Source organism: Orcinus orca, chromosome 11, assembly GCF_937001465.1.
Source record: "Orcinus orca chromosome 11, mOrcOrc1.1, whole genome shotgun sequence".
Taxonomy (NCBI): domain Eukaryota; kingdom Metazoa; phylum Chordata; class Mammalia; order Artiodactyla; family Delphinidae; genus Orcinus; species Orcinus orca.
The window spans coordinates 93,737,458-93,753,751 of NC_064569.1; positions in this window are offsets into that span (position 1 = coordinate 93,737,458).

Consider the following 16,294-nt stretch of genomic DNA (forward strand, 5'->3'; position numbering starts at 1 on the left):
GGTATGAAAACTGTAGCCGTGTTTGGTGTGTGCTGGTCCATGCGGGACCTCACACATGCTCTCCGTTGATCAATCATTACCATAAAACGTCTGCATCTGCAAGACACTTGGTTTGCGGCACAAACTGTCCCTCTGTCCCCTTTGCCTCTGGGCCCTCCTTTCCCAAATCTTTCCTCTGGATCCTCAAGCTAAAAAGGACCAAAGAATTGAAGATGCTGGGACTTCCCTGGTGGCACAGTGGTTAAGAATCCGCCTGCCAATGCAGGAGTCATGGGTTCGAGCCCTGGTCCAGAAAGATCCCACATGCCGTGGAGCAGCTAAGCCCGTGCTCCACGAATACTGAAGCCCGTGCACCTAGAGCCCATGTGCCGCAACAAGAGAAGCCACCACAATGAGAAGCCCGTGCACTGCAACGAAGAGTAGCCCCCGCTCACTGCAGCTACAGAAAGCCTGCGCAGCAATGAAGACCCAACACAGCCAAAACTAAATAAATAAAATAAATCTTAAAAAAATAAAAAGAATTGAAGATGCTGTCTGAGACCCCAAAAGTGTGACGTGACATACCTCCGTTTTACAGACAAGAACACTTATGCTTAGAGAAGGGAAGTGACCTGCCCTATCGCATGGCAGGTCCGGATAAGAGCCCAGGCATTTGGCTATGCCCGGCTTCACTTGGTCAGAGTTGGAGGAAACAAGAGGCCCCACTGCACCTGGACAAATGATGGCCAGAGTTCTCTGCCTCTGCACCCTGTCTTCATGCCCACAGCCACACCACAGCTCAGTCATCGCTCATCCAACAATACATGTTGATAGCCTACTGTGTGCCAAGCACTATTCTAGACTCTGAGGAAAGGACAGTGAACAAAATAGACACAAATATACTGGCTCCTTGGAGCTCACATTCACGCCAAGCATCTGGTACCTCCTCCAAGCACCTGGTACCCTACATTCCCCACCCTCCATCTGCATCCATCCCAGACTCCTGGTTGTACACAGAGGCGCCTGTCACCGGTGAGGGTCAGGAGACCTGTGGGCTTAGGCCTCATATTCAGGGAAGACCTACACTGACTATTGAGATTATTTCTAAATAAGGATCTGCATACAGTCATCACGGGGTAGGTTGTTTCATAAGTGTTAGTTTGATCAATGTAAAATACTGAAAACACAGCCTGACTTTGCTAACCCTATTTGGATATTTCTTTTTAAAATATTTATTTATTTATTATTATTATTATTTATTTTGGCTGCGCCAGGTCTTAGTTGAGGCATGCGGACTCCTTAGTTGTGGCATGCATGTGGGATCTAGTTCCCGGACCGGGATCGAACCTGCGCCCCCTGCATTGGGAGCGTGGAGTCTTACCCACTGGATCACCAGGGAAGTCCCTGGATATTTCTTCATGCATTCAATATAACCAAAAGCCTCAATAAAATGGAAGATTTTAGACCTCTCTGGACCTGCATGAGGTGCAGGTCGCCAGCTCCCTCCTAATCTGGCCCCAGCCGGCCCTGCCATGGCCCCCATCCCTCCACTGAGCTCTCTTCTGGGGACGGAAAGAATCCTGCCCCAAGAGCAAGAGGGCTAGGGTTCAAATCCTGGCTCTGTCAATTACTCATGAAACTTTGAGTCTACTCCTGCCCCCATGACCTCAGTTTCCCCATCTGTAAAATGGGAGCAGAGTAGTAGCCTCAGTGGTTCCTGCCAACACCGACTCCAGGAGCTCCCCTACCAGATTTCAGCTCCCAAGGTCTGACTCCCCCCAGCTCATGCCCCTCAGGTGCACCTGGTAGGTCTTCAGGAAACTGGTGCAGGACACAGAGTTTTCAAGTCACCTAACCTACTTGCTGTCAGGGCTCAGTCATAGAACAAGCTGCTATTCTCTGGGAACTCTGGCCACCTTCATGGCTCTTGAGCTAGGACCCCTGGACCTCAGGCATGAGCTGGGTGACCCCATCCCACAGCTGTGGTGCAGAGCCTGCTGGAATACTCACAGGGCCAGGCGCTTTGCTGAGCTGACCTAGAGTTTCCCTTCCTAACACTCTGCCATTTCTTTTCTTTTTTTTTTTTTGGCTGCGTTGGTTCTTCGTTGCTGCGCACAGGCTTTCTCTAGTTGCAGCGAGCTGGGGCTACTCTTCGTCGCGGTGCGCGGGCTCCTCATTGCAATGGCTTCTCTTGTCGTGGAGCATGGGCTCTAGGCACGGACTTCAAGAGTTGCAGCATGAAAAAAAAAAAGAGTTGCAGCATGTGGGCTCAGTAGTTGTGGCACATGGGCCTAGTTGCTCCGTGGCATGTGGGATCTTCCTGGACCAGGGCTCGAACCCATGTCCCCTGCATTGGCAGGCGGATTCTTAACCACTGCACCACCAGGGAACCACCCCCCCACTTCCATTCTTGTCTGTCAAAATGCGGTTCCTGGACCAGCAGTGTTGGTCTCACCTGGGGGCTTGCTAGAATGCAGAGTCTCGGGCCCTGCCCAGCCCTGCTGATGCAGAATCTGCATTCTAACAAGATCCCCGGGGGATTATTTTGCACATTAATGTTTGCAAAACACTGCCTTATAGCATAGAACCCCAAATCCCCCTACGCGGCCCAACATATTTGTTCAATCGATAGATTAATCAATCAGTAAAATGCTTGTTAAATGAACTCTAGCACCTCTTATTGCCGGTGCCTCCCATTGGGGACGAATCCAATATTCCCCAGGCAACCATCCAAGCAGCCACTGGGCTCCAACGTACACAGGGTCAGACCCTGTCTGGGCAAAACAGACCTGGTACCCAGGCCTCACCCATCTGCTGGAGGTGACCATCCTGTCCTAACTGTGACCAAGTGACCCCTTAAGTGGCGGTCTAGCTACAATGACGTCAACTATTTTTTTTTCTTTTTTTTTTTTTTGCGGTACGCGGGCCTCTCACCGCTGTAGCCTCTCCCGCTGAGGAGCACAGGCTCCGGACGCGCAGGCTCAGTGGCCATGGCTCACGGGCCCAGACCCGGTCACAAACCCATGTTCCCTGCATCGGCAGGCGGACTCTCAACCACTGCGCCACCAGGGAAGCCCGACCTCAATTATTTTAAAGGCGAGAAAGCCAAGGCTTGTGCCCGTCCCACCCCAGCTCAGGCTCCTCCCCCTAACACGTGAACACACACACTTGCCTGAATGCACACACATGCAAACACACTTGCCCTAGTGCACACACACACACACCCCGCCCAGGCCCTGGTTGTGTCTCCGTGGGTCATGGGGTGACTCACAGGCACATCTCCCCTCCCTGACTGGGAAAGGGAGAGGGAGAAGAGGTGTCTCCGAGCCAAACGTGAGAAAGGGACTTTGGACCAGCTGGGCCAAGGGACTGCCAGGGTCAGGGCTGGGGCTGGGGCTGCGTCCCCAGGGGTCCTGCCTGGGAAACCAGGCAAGTCACTGGGTCAGCAAGTCCTTCCCTCCCTCACGAGCCCACAGGACTGTGTCAAGCCAGTTTACTGGATGAGTGGGGGGAGGGCTACGGGTAAGAGAGGACACGCACACACACGCACGTACATACACACACACGCGCACGTGCGTGCACACACACACACACACACACACACAAGACACCAGAATCACGCCCCACCTACAGTCTCCCAGTGGCTCCTGGGGGTGGGAGCCATTCAGACTGGCCACCCGGCCCTCAGTTTACAGAGTCCTCACATATCCAGGGCCCACATCCGTCCCCAGGGATGTGTGCAGACAGGGCAGGGAGTCGCCCGTTTCGTGGGTGAGTGGCGGGGGCCTAGACCACACTGGTCTGGGGGATCGTGTTTACAGCTGCCCCTGCTCAGCACGGAAGCTTCATGGGTACCGGAGCAGGAGAGCCATGGGGTTGGGACAACAATGCCACCCCCTTGAGACCTGGGGTCACCTCAGTTTCCCTATTTGGGTAATTTCCTGGCATCACTGACTGTTCTGGGGTTCTATTAGCCCATGACTCAGGCAGAAAATGGGGGAGGGGGGCGGGCTGGGGGGAGAGGGCTCACACAGAGGAACCTTGGAAAGATGAACACTTTCCTTCCCTGCCCCGCCCCCATCTGCTGGGGCCCAATGTCCCCCTCCCCCACTCAAAACCCCCTCCAAGTCCAGATCGTCCTCTGGGCTGAACCCTCAACCCCATTCTCCCAACTGCCCTGGGGGAAGCTGGGGGCCGGCCAGTGGTGTCTGAGTGGGGATGCAGGGGTGGGCTACCGGGTCGCCCTAGGTCTGGGAGCTTCTCCCTCGTGTCGCCCCCCCTGCTTCCCAAGCCCCAGACAGGTGGCCATGGAGCAAGGCTGGGGGGGTGGGTGGAGCTCAGGCGACCCCCACGCCCCTGCTTTCCGCCTTGATTAGCAGAAACATTCCTACATCCGTCACGGGAAGACAGCCTGCTCTCCATCGTCAATCACCCAGGAAACGCAAACACATTCTGACTGTGCCCAGACCATCTTCCTACAAAGTCATGGGCACCATGGGGGCCCCCACCGCCAGGGAGCAGGCATGTGGGAGAAGCTCCCCACCAGATCTCAGCTTCTGCCACAGCCAGGGAAGGTCTGAGTCACACCTACCTCCTTACATACACACACACACACACACACACACACACACACACACACACTCACACTCACGAATACACAGAGCTGCCAGCAAAACACGGATCCACTCACAGCCACACGCACAGACAGCTGTGCACACGCACACAGACACACAGACCACTGACCACAGACCCACGGAGAAGGGGTTTTGTGCCTGCAGCAGAGATCTCAGCTCTCCTGTATCTGGCATACAGGAGCGCACAATAGGTCCACTTTAGGTGGCCCTTCGGCACTCCTCACCCTTGGACCTCTGGTGTAGTGTACCTGTTTCTTCCACCTGCTTCCATTGCCCTCTCCCCCAACTAGGATATGAGCTCCGCATGGGCAGGATTTTTCTCCCTTTCACAGCTGTGTCCCAGCATCCAGCACAGGGCTTGGCACACAATGGGTACTCATTAAACATTTGTTTGTTGAATGAATATCTGAGCAGCCCCACCCCAGGCCCAACCCCGCCCAAAGTCCTGCAGTCATTGCCTTCCTCTCCAAGCCAGGCTCCCAAGTAGCTCTCCAGGAGAGCAGGTGTAACCTCAACATCTTCCCAGAACCCAGGATGCCCCAGCCCCTCCTCTATCACCTGGCTCGTAGGTGCCGCCATCTGACCGCCCCCGACCCCTCTGTCCTCATCTCCCTGCCTGCCCCCAGCCCTCCCCACCTCCTGCCCCTGGCCACACTCAATTCCCAGCAGTCCTGATCCACAGATCAGGTCCTCCCCAATCAAGCCAGGCCATGTCAGTTTCTCCCTCCAGGCTCCAAACTCCCCTGTTCGGGGAACAGGACATCCTCAGTCACTGCCTTAGGTTCCCAGAGCAAACAGGCTATGACAGTACAGGATGCAGATGAGTGCCATGATGGGGGACATGCAGGCCGCTGTGGGGTCCTGCAGAGGTGACACCCAGCAGAGAGAGCTCACTTCAAGAGTTACTTTGCCTCGGGGCTTCCCTGGTGGTGCAGTGGTTGAGAGTCCGCCTGCCGATGCAGGGGACGCGGGTTCGTGCTCCGGTCTGGGAGGATTCCACATGCCGCGGAGTGGCTGGGCCCGTGAGCCATGGCCGCTGAGCCTGTGCGTCCGGAGCCTGTGCTCCGCAACGGGAGAGGCCACAACAGTGAGAGGCCCACGTACCGCCAAAAAAAAAAAAAGAGTTATTTTGCCTCTTCCTATGGAGTGCTTTGCTGAGCCCCTACTTTGCATGTCTGTGAGTGTCATGGCATCTCCCCCGCCCACACCCCCGCCTCCTCCCACCCCCGGCCCTCCAGCCACGCAGGACTCTGTTCCCCAAGTTCCTAAACGTGCATCTTCTCCTTCTCTCCCTCTTACGTGCCTTTGCACGTGCTGTCCATGTCCTCTTCCTTTGTCCACTTGCTTAATGTCCACCCCATCCCCCAAAGCCTAAATTTAGGTGTCTTTTCTCTCCCAGTTTCTCCCACCCCCTCCATCCTTTGGCAAAGGTAGAGACCATCCTGATGTGCCCACAGCCTCCCCGCCTCCCACCATCACAGCCCTGTCTCTTCCTCTGGAGCTGGTTTGCCTGCCTGTCTACCCCTGTGGCCCATGAGCTTCTTGAGGGCGGGACTCTGTCTTGTTGGTCTCCATGTCCCCAGTGCCAGCGAGGTCCACCGAGGGCTCGGCACACAGTGGAGTTAAATTAATGTTGGTGTCAGGTCCTCAGGGGTGGGTAGGGTACTGGTGTCTTCACTTAATCTTGTCTCTGCTACAGTTCCTCACCTGGTCACCGGAAGCTTCCTGCTATCCCAGTGCCCACTACATGTCATGCTCTGTGTGACACAGCGAACGTGCCAGACTGCAGTGCTGGCCTCAGCTCTTACTGCCCTGGAGCGGGGCTGCATGTCTGCCCTGTGCCATGGCTTCCCCGCACCTGGATTGTGGGCTTGGCCACGGGACTTGCTCTGACCAAAGGGATGTCAGTGGACAGGACATGAGCAAAAGTCTGAAACGTGCTTGACAGTTATCCTCTTGCACTCCTGCCCTTCGCCAAGGAAGACCAGATGGCCACTGGTCCAAACAGGACGAGAGACAGGGGGAGGGACTCTAGACCCGACCTGCAGCTTGGAACCGAGTCTAGTCGTCCCTCAGGCCGGTAAGGGAGATGCACATGCTCAGTGCGCTATAACACTGAGTTTGGAGTTTGTTACACGGTGTTAGCGTGTCAACTGCTGACTGAAACAGCTGATGTTGGCTGAACTCACATGGACTTTTTCACTTGATTCACTGTTATCATTAGCCCCCTTTTTCAATGAGGAAACTGAGGCACAGAGAGGGCACCCCAAGGCTCAGGGAGGGGCAGAGGCAGCTAAGTTCCAGAACGTGAGTGCCTAACCACCCCATCATGCTCTGTCACCAGACCTTCTGCCCCAGAAACAGGGGTGAGGCCACCCACTGGCTGGGGCTGGGCTCTGCTTTTTCTCTTGTTACAGTTAACTTGTTCCTCACCCAGGGGAGCCGCGGTCTCCAGGAGAGACGCCCACAGCAGCCCTCCTTCCCAGCTGAAGCTTTCACAGTTCACAGAGTAATTTCACAGCCTGTGTCTCATTTAATCCTCACAAGAGCCTGGGGAGACAGGTGTCTTACCTCCAACTTATACATGATGAGACGCTCAGAGAAGTGTACATCTTGCCCAAGGATAGAAAAGAATATGAGGTTAGATAAAAGCTAACATACATTGGGCTATGTGACAATGTGCTCTGTAAGAATACATTTAGCTGTAAGTAAAAGAGAGGAAAATCTAATTCATGTCAGCTGAGGGAAGAAAAACAGGGGCTTAATTTTCTTCCATCATAAGAAATCAAGAGGTGGTAACAGCAACCCTGGCATTGCTCCACAGCTTGACAAGGTCAGGGCTGGAGTGTCTAGTCTTCCCTTGACCTTGTCATCATCCTCCACCTCATTACTGCAAAATGGCTGCTGATCCTCTAAGCATCACATCTGCGTTCAAAGCAGGAAGAAGGGAGAATAGGGAAGGGTGCTCTCCCTCGAAGTCTCTGTCTTTTTATTGAGGAAGAGCCTCCACTGTCACCCTCCTTCCATACTTAACACGCTTCCTCTTACATCTCAGTAGTCAAAATAGGGTCAGCTGACCACACTTAGACCAATCACTGATCCAGTGGGATCAGATGTCCATGATTGGGTTCGACCAATCACAATTCATCTTCTGGTGCTGAGATCACAGCATTTCTGCCGGCTCCATAAGCAGATCAGAGTTCTGTCTATCGGGAGAAGGGAGGATGGCCGCTGGGCAGGTGAGGCGATGGGCAAGGGGTGCTCCTCCAGACATGAGGCCAAGCAGTTTACATATGACGTCTCACTTGGTCCTCTTACAACCTTATGAAGCTGGGACTGTTTTATGCAGATTTATCAAATGAAGAGACGAAGCTAGCAAGCTGCAGAGCTGGCCTGTGTTCTTAGCTATTCTACCAGACTGCCGGGCATGGAGGGACTCGAATGCCAGGAAGGCAGGAGACTGTCCAATGGGACCACATCAGGCCCCACTCACCACCAACCTCATCACACACCTGCCCTCCCTTGGCTCCGAGTGTGCAGGGTTAGAGTACCTGGGTGCCCAGGTACTGACAGGTGACTGCACCCATGTCTGGGGGGTGGTTCCCACAGTTCACTGCAGCCACTGTGCTTTGGCCAGAGGCATAGGCTGACCCTCCCCCACATCGCCCCCATCTTGTTCCTTCATCCATCCAGCATCTGCTGATGCCAGGCACCCAGCCAGACCTCGGGGGGAACAGATGGGTGGCTCCGGCACAGATCCTGCCCTCATGGAGAGACCTGGCTACCCTGTCTCTCCTACCTTAAAGAAATCTTGGGTAGAATGATTAAGAGATTGAGCAGAGAAAAAGCTCACTTCTGGCCACAGGGACAGTCTTTTTTGCCTCCGTTTTTAAAAAATTTTTTAAATTGTGGTAAAATACACGTAACATACTAGTTACCATCTTACTATTTTTCAGTGTACAATTCAGTGCTTTTAAGTACATTCAGATTGTTGTGCAACCACGCCACCATCCATCTCTGGACCATTTTCATCTTGTAAAACTGAAGCTCTATACGCATTAAACACTAACTCCCCATCCCCCTTCCCCTGGCAACCACCGTTCTACTTTCTGTCTCCATGAATCTGATTCCTCTAGGGACCTCACTGAAGTGGAATCATACAGTTTTTGTCTTTTTGTGACTGGTTTATTTCACATAGCGGAATGTCCTCAAGGTTCGTCCATGTTGTAGGATGTGTCACAATTTCCTTCCTTTTCAAGGCTGACTATGGGAATTCCCTGGCGGTTCAGTGGTTAGGACTCCACGCTTCCAGTGCAGCAGACATGGGTCCGATCCCTGACTAGGGAGCTAAGATCCCACAAGCTGCGTGGCCAGAAAAAAAGTGGCTGCATAATAACCCACTGAGTGTACGCACCATTCATCCGTTAGCGGACCCTTGGGCTGCTTCCACATTTTGACTATTGTAAAATAGTGCTGCTGTGAACATGGGGTACAAACATCTCTTCGAGAATGTGCTTCCGGTTCCTTTGTGTGTACATCCAGACATGGAGCTGGTGGGTCAGACGGTAATTCTGTTTTAATTTTTTGAGCAACAGCCATACGCTCTTCCTCAGCAGTGGCACTAGTTTACATTCCTGCGGGGGCAGTTTTACAGCAAATTTGAGGTTGACCTTGAAGATGGTCAGTGAGGTTTAGACGTGGGGAATGACACGGCACAGGAGGGATGAAGGGAGAAGGTGCAGCCCAGATTGTGGGCAGGAGGGCGGGCTGCGCACAGAGCAGCTGGGGAGAAGGAGGCCGGAACATGGATCAGGGCGGAGGCCTTTGCACGTTTATGTGTTAGTGTGACTCTCATTTGGGATCAGGAGCCACAGAAGGCTTTGAGCAGAGCAGGGACCTGATCACTCTGCCCCCAGCAGCTCCACAGGCCAGCTGGGGTGAGGTGGACTGTGGCAGAATGCTCTGGGGGTGGGGAACCCAGGAGCTTTCTGATGGTTGGTGCAATAGAAAGTGACGATAGGAGACCAAGTCCCCAAAAAGAAGAAGCAAAAGCAGTGAACGTGGAGCCAGCACAGCAGGGTTAGGACTAGGGTGAGGCCGGCGAAGTGCTCACCTTGGGCACAAAATTTTAAATAAAAATATTTATATTTAATTTAAATAAAGGATCTGACTCAGCCAGGATTAAGGTAAGGAGGTTGAAGCATCGTGCAAGGGTAGGGCTGGATCCTGTCTTTAATTGAAATTTGATATTTGGTTCACCATGGATATGTTTTTGCATTCATTTTGATTAAACTTTTTTTTTCTGTTAACGAGCATATCTACCAAACAGAAACAGACTCACAGATACAGAGAACAGACTTGTGGTTGCCGCGGGGGAGGGAAGGGTTGGGAGTTTGGGATTAGCAGATGCAAACTAGTGTATCTAGGATGGATAAACAACAAGGTCCTACTGTAGAGCACAGGGAACTATATTCAATATCCTGTGATAAACCATAATGGAAAAGAATATGAAAAATAGTATACATATATATACATATAACTGAATTACTTTGCTGTACAGCAGAAATTAACATGACATTGTAAATCAACTATACTTCAATAAAAGTTTTTAAACTTGTGTTGAAATATTACTTACCTTGATCATTAAGTTTTGGGTGCCCCCTGAAACTTTGCACCTGAGGGGAACGCCTCACTCACCCCACCCTGGTCCGTGGGACAGATTCATCCAATTATCCAGCAGTACTTGCTGTGAGCCTGTGGCGTGCCTGCAACTGTGATAGGATCTGGGGATCCAAAAGTCAGTGAAATGATTGTAGTTCTCTGTCCTCAAGTTTAAGTCCAGATAGAGATAATAAACTAGAGGGGAGGGAGACTTGGGCAGGTGGGCTCCTCCTGGGCTAGCCTGGAAGAGATGAAGGAAGTGTGGTGCAGAAGGAGACAGACATTTGACTTTTGATCTCCTTCAGTGTTTTGCCCACCCACTCTCTGAACCCATGAGTCTTAGGCCCATGGACCACCCCCCTCTATAGAAACTAAAAATACCAGCCACCCACATTCTCAGACTCCTTACAGCTGAGGCCTTCAAGGCTCACCCATCAGATGCACCAACCCAAGATTTAAAAACAAAACTCGTGCTCCCAAGAAGCAGAGCCCCTCCCTGCTGAGCCCCTAGGACAGCAGTACCCAGGGCTGGGTGTTGCGTGTGGGACGTGCAGGTCACAGGGGCGGTGGCATTCAGCAGGTGTTTGGAGTGCTGACCTCACGGGCCATCTGGGGGTATTGATCCTTTGTGCATACCACAAGGTCCACTCTCCAGTTCACTCATGATTCATGAGTCACCCAACATTCTTTGAATATCCTTTTGAGTATCTGTTCCTCGAACATCCTTTTCTGCTTAAGTTAACGTGAGTTGGTTTCTATTGTCCGCAATGAAGAATGTTGCCTTATATAGAAACCGGTGCCAGGAGGCTTTACAGGCTATATGGATGTGGGAGGATATTTAGAGAAGATGAGGTTGGTTATCTGGACTGCTTGGGACTGGAGACACTAAAAACTCAGAGCAGACCTGGAATCCTACAGCATGCAGAAGGAAATGGGAATTCCAATCTGCCACCAGGAATCATCTGGAACGAAGAGCCCTTTGAGAGCAGGGGTTTTGAGACTGAGACTCCATTGCCTTAGAAGAGAATGTGAGGAATGAGGAAATAGACTGTGGGAATGGGCTGCTGTTTCCTACAGTGCTGGACAGTTGAAGAAACAGGAGATGATCTCCTAAATCCTAAATTCTTGGCTCAAGACCCAGATCAAACCCCGAGGACTTCTATCCTGAAAGTATCTCAATTCTTGCAGCCATAAGGGTGAGACAGCCAAAAATGACACTCAAAAGTTGAGCCAGCAGCATGGCAAGTTACATCATTCCCTGATGCCGTGGCTTCACCAGCTCTGCTCCATGGACGTCAGACCGTTGACTGGGAAAGAGTGAGCTCAGCCTTTGCATGGAGCCATGCGGGAGGGTGTGGGGTGATGCTGACCCCCCCGAACCCCCATACTCACTGAGCCCCCTTGTGGGCTGAAGCAGCCTCTCCTTGCTATCTGATGATGCTGGCCCTGCCCAGGGCCCCTTTAATGAGCTCCCTGTGCCCCACCATCTCTCAGGGTCTTCAGATCACAGTGGGGTCCCCAGATGGCCAGTGGGATGGGGCAGGATTGAATATCAAGCCCAAATCAAAATCGGGGCAAAGCTTTGCTATTACATATCATCAAAAATCTGGAGACAGGGCTTCCCTGGTGGCGCAGTGGTTGAGAGTCCGCCTGCCGATGCAGGGGACACGGGTTCGTGCCCCGGTCCGGGAAGATCCCACATGCCGCGGAGCGGCTGGGCCCGTGAGCCATGGCCGCTGAGCCTGCGCGTCCGGAGCCTGTGCTCCGCAGCGGGAGGGGCCGCAACGGTGAGAGGCCCGCGTACCGCAAAAAAACGGAAAAAAAAAAAAAAAAATCTGGAGACAATCTGTGAATGGACCGACCGAGCTGAACTTAATACGTACGTACCAAGCAGCAGTTCTGGATTCAGGGTGTCAGGCTGATTAGCTGGGGTGGCTCTCATTGTCTCCAGGGTTAACGTATTGGTTGGCAAGTACGCTGAAGCCTGACTCAGCGGTGGCCCACGCTCGCTGAGGCAGGGATAAGAGAAATGCCGAGGTGTAACGTAGAAACAGAGTTGTATGAATTAACCACGGGTGACCTGCCGCTCCTAAGCGCGCTCCAAAATGCCATCGTGCCTTCCTTCACCGAGAGGGTAAGACCCGTGATGCTGAGGCAGCCCAACAGCCTTCAACGGTCCCAGCGTCCAGGTGGGGGTCCTACCAGTGATCCGACTCCTTATTTCCGGGGGCGGTGGGGTGGGGGGGGATAGAGCCCGTCGGAGGGCAGAAGCCACGGCAGCAGTGACTGGCAGGGGTGGGGCGGGTGCATTACCATCACAGCAGGAGCGGGTGGTCATCCCAGGGGTCTGATCAGCGAGGAAGGGTGGGGCTAATGGATTCCAAAGTCCCCAGGGTAAAAATGGATCAGCAACCCACAAGGACCTAAGGCTTTTCTAACCAGGTCTGACGTGACAGGAGACAATGTGTGGTCCCTCCCCCCATCCCAAACCTGAGTCCCTTCGCAGACCCAGAGCTCCCTGAGTGAGGAAAGGACCTGAGCTACATTCCAAGTCTGTCCCCATCAATCTCCCTGCAACATTTCCCCCAAGGGGACCATGGCCATTTGTGGAAGAACTATGCCCTGGGGAGCAGTACGGGGGTGGGGCGGGGGGAGGTCTGAACCTCGCTGAGTCTTTGTTTCCTCATCTGTAACGGAGGACAATGATATCTGCCTGAAAGGATTGTGGGGTTAATTGAGTAGAATAATGGGGCAGTGCCTGGAATATAAATGCACGCGCTGGCTGCAGCTGAACCTTTTATCCCTGTGTGATTTTGTGCTCATTCTTTCTTTGTTTCCATCTCTACTCCACTGTAGTGGAGTATGATCAGCCATTTGCTGAGAGTTAATAACACCCCTGCCATTGGCAGAGGTGAGGCACGTGCCAGGAGCAGTGCTCGGCTCTAGTGTCTCTAACCTATGCAGCTGCTCTCTGAGGCCATGCAGTGGGGTTGGCGCTGCTGGGATGGGGCTATAGCTGTGTTCTGTTCTGAACCTCTGTTCTCTTCACTGGCACCACACTCCTCGGAAGGTAATAAAATGAGGTGGCAAGTACAGAGCTTGGGACATGGTAAAGTGAGAAATAGGAGAGGAAGGAGGGAGATGCGTGGATGGCAGAGTAGATGGATGCATGGGTGGGTGGATGGATGATGGATGGACAGATGGATGGATGGGTAGATGGATGGGTGTGTGGATGGGAGAATGGATGGACAGATAGATGGGTGAATGGATGGATGGGTGAAGGATAGGTAGATGGATGGAAGGGTAGGTGGGCAGATAGATAGATGGATAGATGGACGGAGAGATGTAGATATGGAGAGAGATGATGGCTGGATAGTTTAGAAGATGGATTCGACATGACCCCAGCTCTCAAGGATCTTCCAATCAAGGAAGATGCAGCACTAAGCATGGAGCTGGCTGAGAAGTTGAAATATCTCATCTGTAGTCAGTGCAATTTCCCAGCCACACCACAGCATGTGCGATGAAGATTAGCCAGGCAAGCTGAGATGTGGGGCAGACACACTTGATTGCTCCAGTAACAGACCTTCATGTTCATTCATTCAACAGGCATTTACTGAGCACCTATTATGTACCAGGCACTCTTCTAGGCTCTGAGGACAGAGAGGTGAACAAAATAACTCCCTGGGGGGAGGGAGGAGACAGGAAAGATGTACAGTTGACCCTTGAACAATGCAGGTTTGAACAGTGTGGGTCCACTTATACACAGATAGTTTTCAATAGTAAATACTACAGTAGTACGTAGTTGGTTGAATCCATGGATAAGGAGGAACCGTGGATGAAAGGCAGATAGGGAGGGCTGACTATAAATTATATATGGATTAACCGCCGTGTTGTTCAGGGGTCAACTATACCTGCAGAGTGAGCCCAAAGAGGATAAGTCCTATGGAGATAAATAAAGCGGGTAAGAAAGGGGGGCGATGGGACAGCGGTCTGCTCTTTTGGAAAGGTCAGAGAGGGCAAGCCTCCCTGGTGGGTTGACACTTGCACGAAGGCCTGAAGGAAAGGCTGAGATCTGGAAGGAGCAGTGACTTTCCTAGGATCACACGGTAACTACATGCCTGAATCAGGACTATACCCCAGGTTACGTACAGGTGTTAGGATTCTGGGGTTCCTGGTCTGAAGCTACAAAACAGTGGTAACACACCAGACGTGGTGTCAGCAGAGGAGGATGGGGTTGGGATCCAGCCACTCAGGAGCTATGTGGTCCTCGGCAGGTCACTTCCTCTCTCTAAGCCTGTTGGCCATCCCTTTGCCCTTCCTTTTCTCCTCCGTTCCTGAAAACAATCCTGAGAGTATTAAGAGGTTATAGATATTTTACTTTAGAAGTGAAAGAGGCCATCATTTTGTGATTTTATGGAGGGAGCCGACACTAAGCCTCCAAAGGGGGCTACGGTTCTGCTCTAGTTGAGAGAGGAGGATTGCTGGCTGGGACAGAGAAGGCTCCTGGGCCGGGTGGAGGGCAGGGGGGAATGAGACCTGACATCTGAGTGGGCCTTGAATAAAGGAGAGTTCATAATATGATGCTGAGCACCCAAGGACTGTGGAAGACAAATGGACCAGCGTGGGGGCCACATCGGCTCTTTCCCAGAGTGAATGGGTCTCTCTATTAGGATTGGGTTTGGTTACAAAGGACAGAAAACCCCAAATAAGAGTAGCTCAAATACAGATATTTCCTCCTTTCTTATGTAAAAACTCCTGAGCTAGGCAGTCAGGTGTCAGGGACCCCCGGCCCTTTCCACTGTGCTCCACCAATCTCAGCATTTGGCCTTCACCTCAATGCTCAAAATGGCTGCTTAAGTGCCAGACATCATGCCTGTATTACAGCCAACAGGGCAGAAAAAGGGATGAAGAAGGGAATGCCTTGTTCCCAGCAGAAGGGATTCTGGAAGAATGCCATTTTAGCTTGGTGGTTCTAAAACCCAGAGAGGGCCCACCAGGACCCTGGAGGCCTACAGGCTGGACACTGCTGCTGCCTGGTTTGGCACCTGCCTGGGATGGTGTCTGGGAAAGGGAAAGATGCAGGCAGCTCTGCCTGTTTCACCCAGGAAGTTCCTGCAGCCATCCATGGAACAGCACAGCTGTTTGCAGATGTCAAGATGCCACATGCACTGGCTCCCCAGCGGCCCTCTGAATCCCATCCCCTCCTCCCCCCAGCCTGAGACTTCTCTAGTGCCCTGGAACCCAGAACCCTGGGGTTTGGGGAATGGGGAGGGTCCTAGAGACAGGTCGGGCAGGAGCGGGTAGGAGTTTTCAGGTAAATCCCTCTGATCGGCACTGCCCACCACCACCACCTCAAGCATAGGGCTATGAATCCCAGGATGAATTTACATCAAATTGCTATAAAACCCCTGGTAGAGACAGACACATGGTAGGGGATCAAGGCGAGTGAATGAATGAATGAGTCAGTCAATCTATCAATCAACCAATCAATCAATCACGGGGAGCCCAAATGTTATTCAGTTTAACCTCAGCCAACTTGTCACCCAGCTGCCACTTACATACTTCCAGTGACAGGGAGCTCACTACTTCCAGGGGCAAAATGGTTTTAGTTTTAGATAGTCCGTATGATGAGTCAGATTCTCCACCTCCTAGGTTTCCCCGTCAGCGCTAGTCTGCCAGCAGGTAAGACCCAGAATACATCTGGCATCTTTTTCATGGAATCAGACCCAAGTCTTCGTGGATGAGGGGAAGCACAGAACCACACAGCTGGACCTTGGAGGCCACAGGTCTCCTGGCCATCTTCTTCTGTTTCAGATGGTATTCCGACCAGAGAGGGGCTATGACTTGCCCAAGGCCACACAGCTGGCTAAGGGCTGAGCCAAGATCAGACCCCAGCCCCAACTTTCAGCTGTGTTCCTTCTAAACCCCACGGCCCCTCCAGGACCTCCTCCAGCCTTCCCCACGCTAGGTAACCCCTCCCCACAGCCAGTCCCACCCCATGAGGATCCACTTCCCTTGTG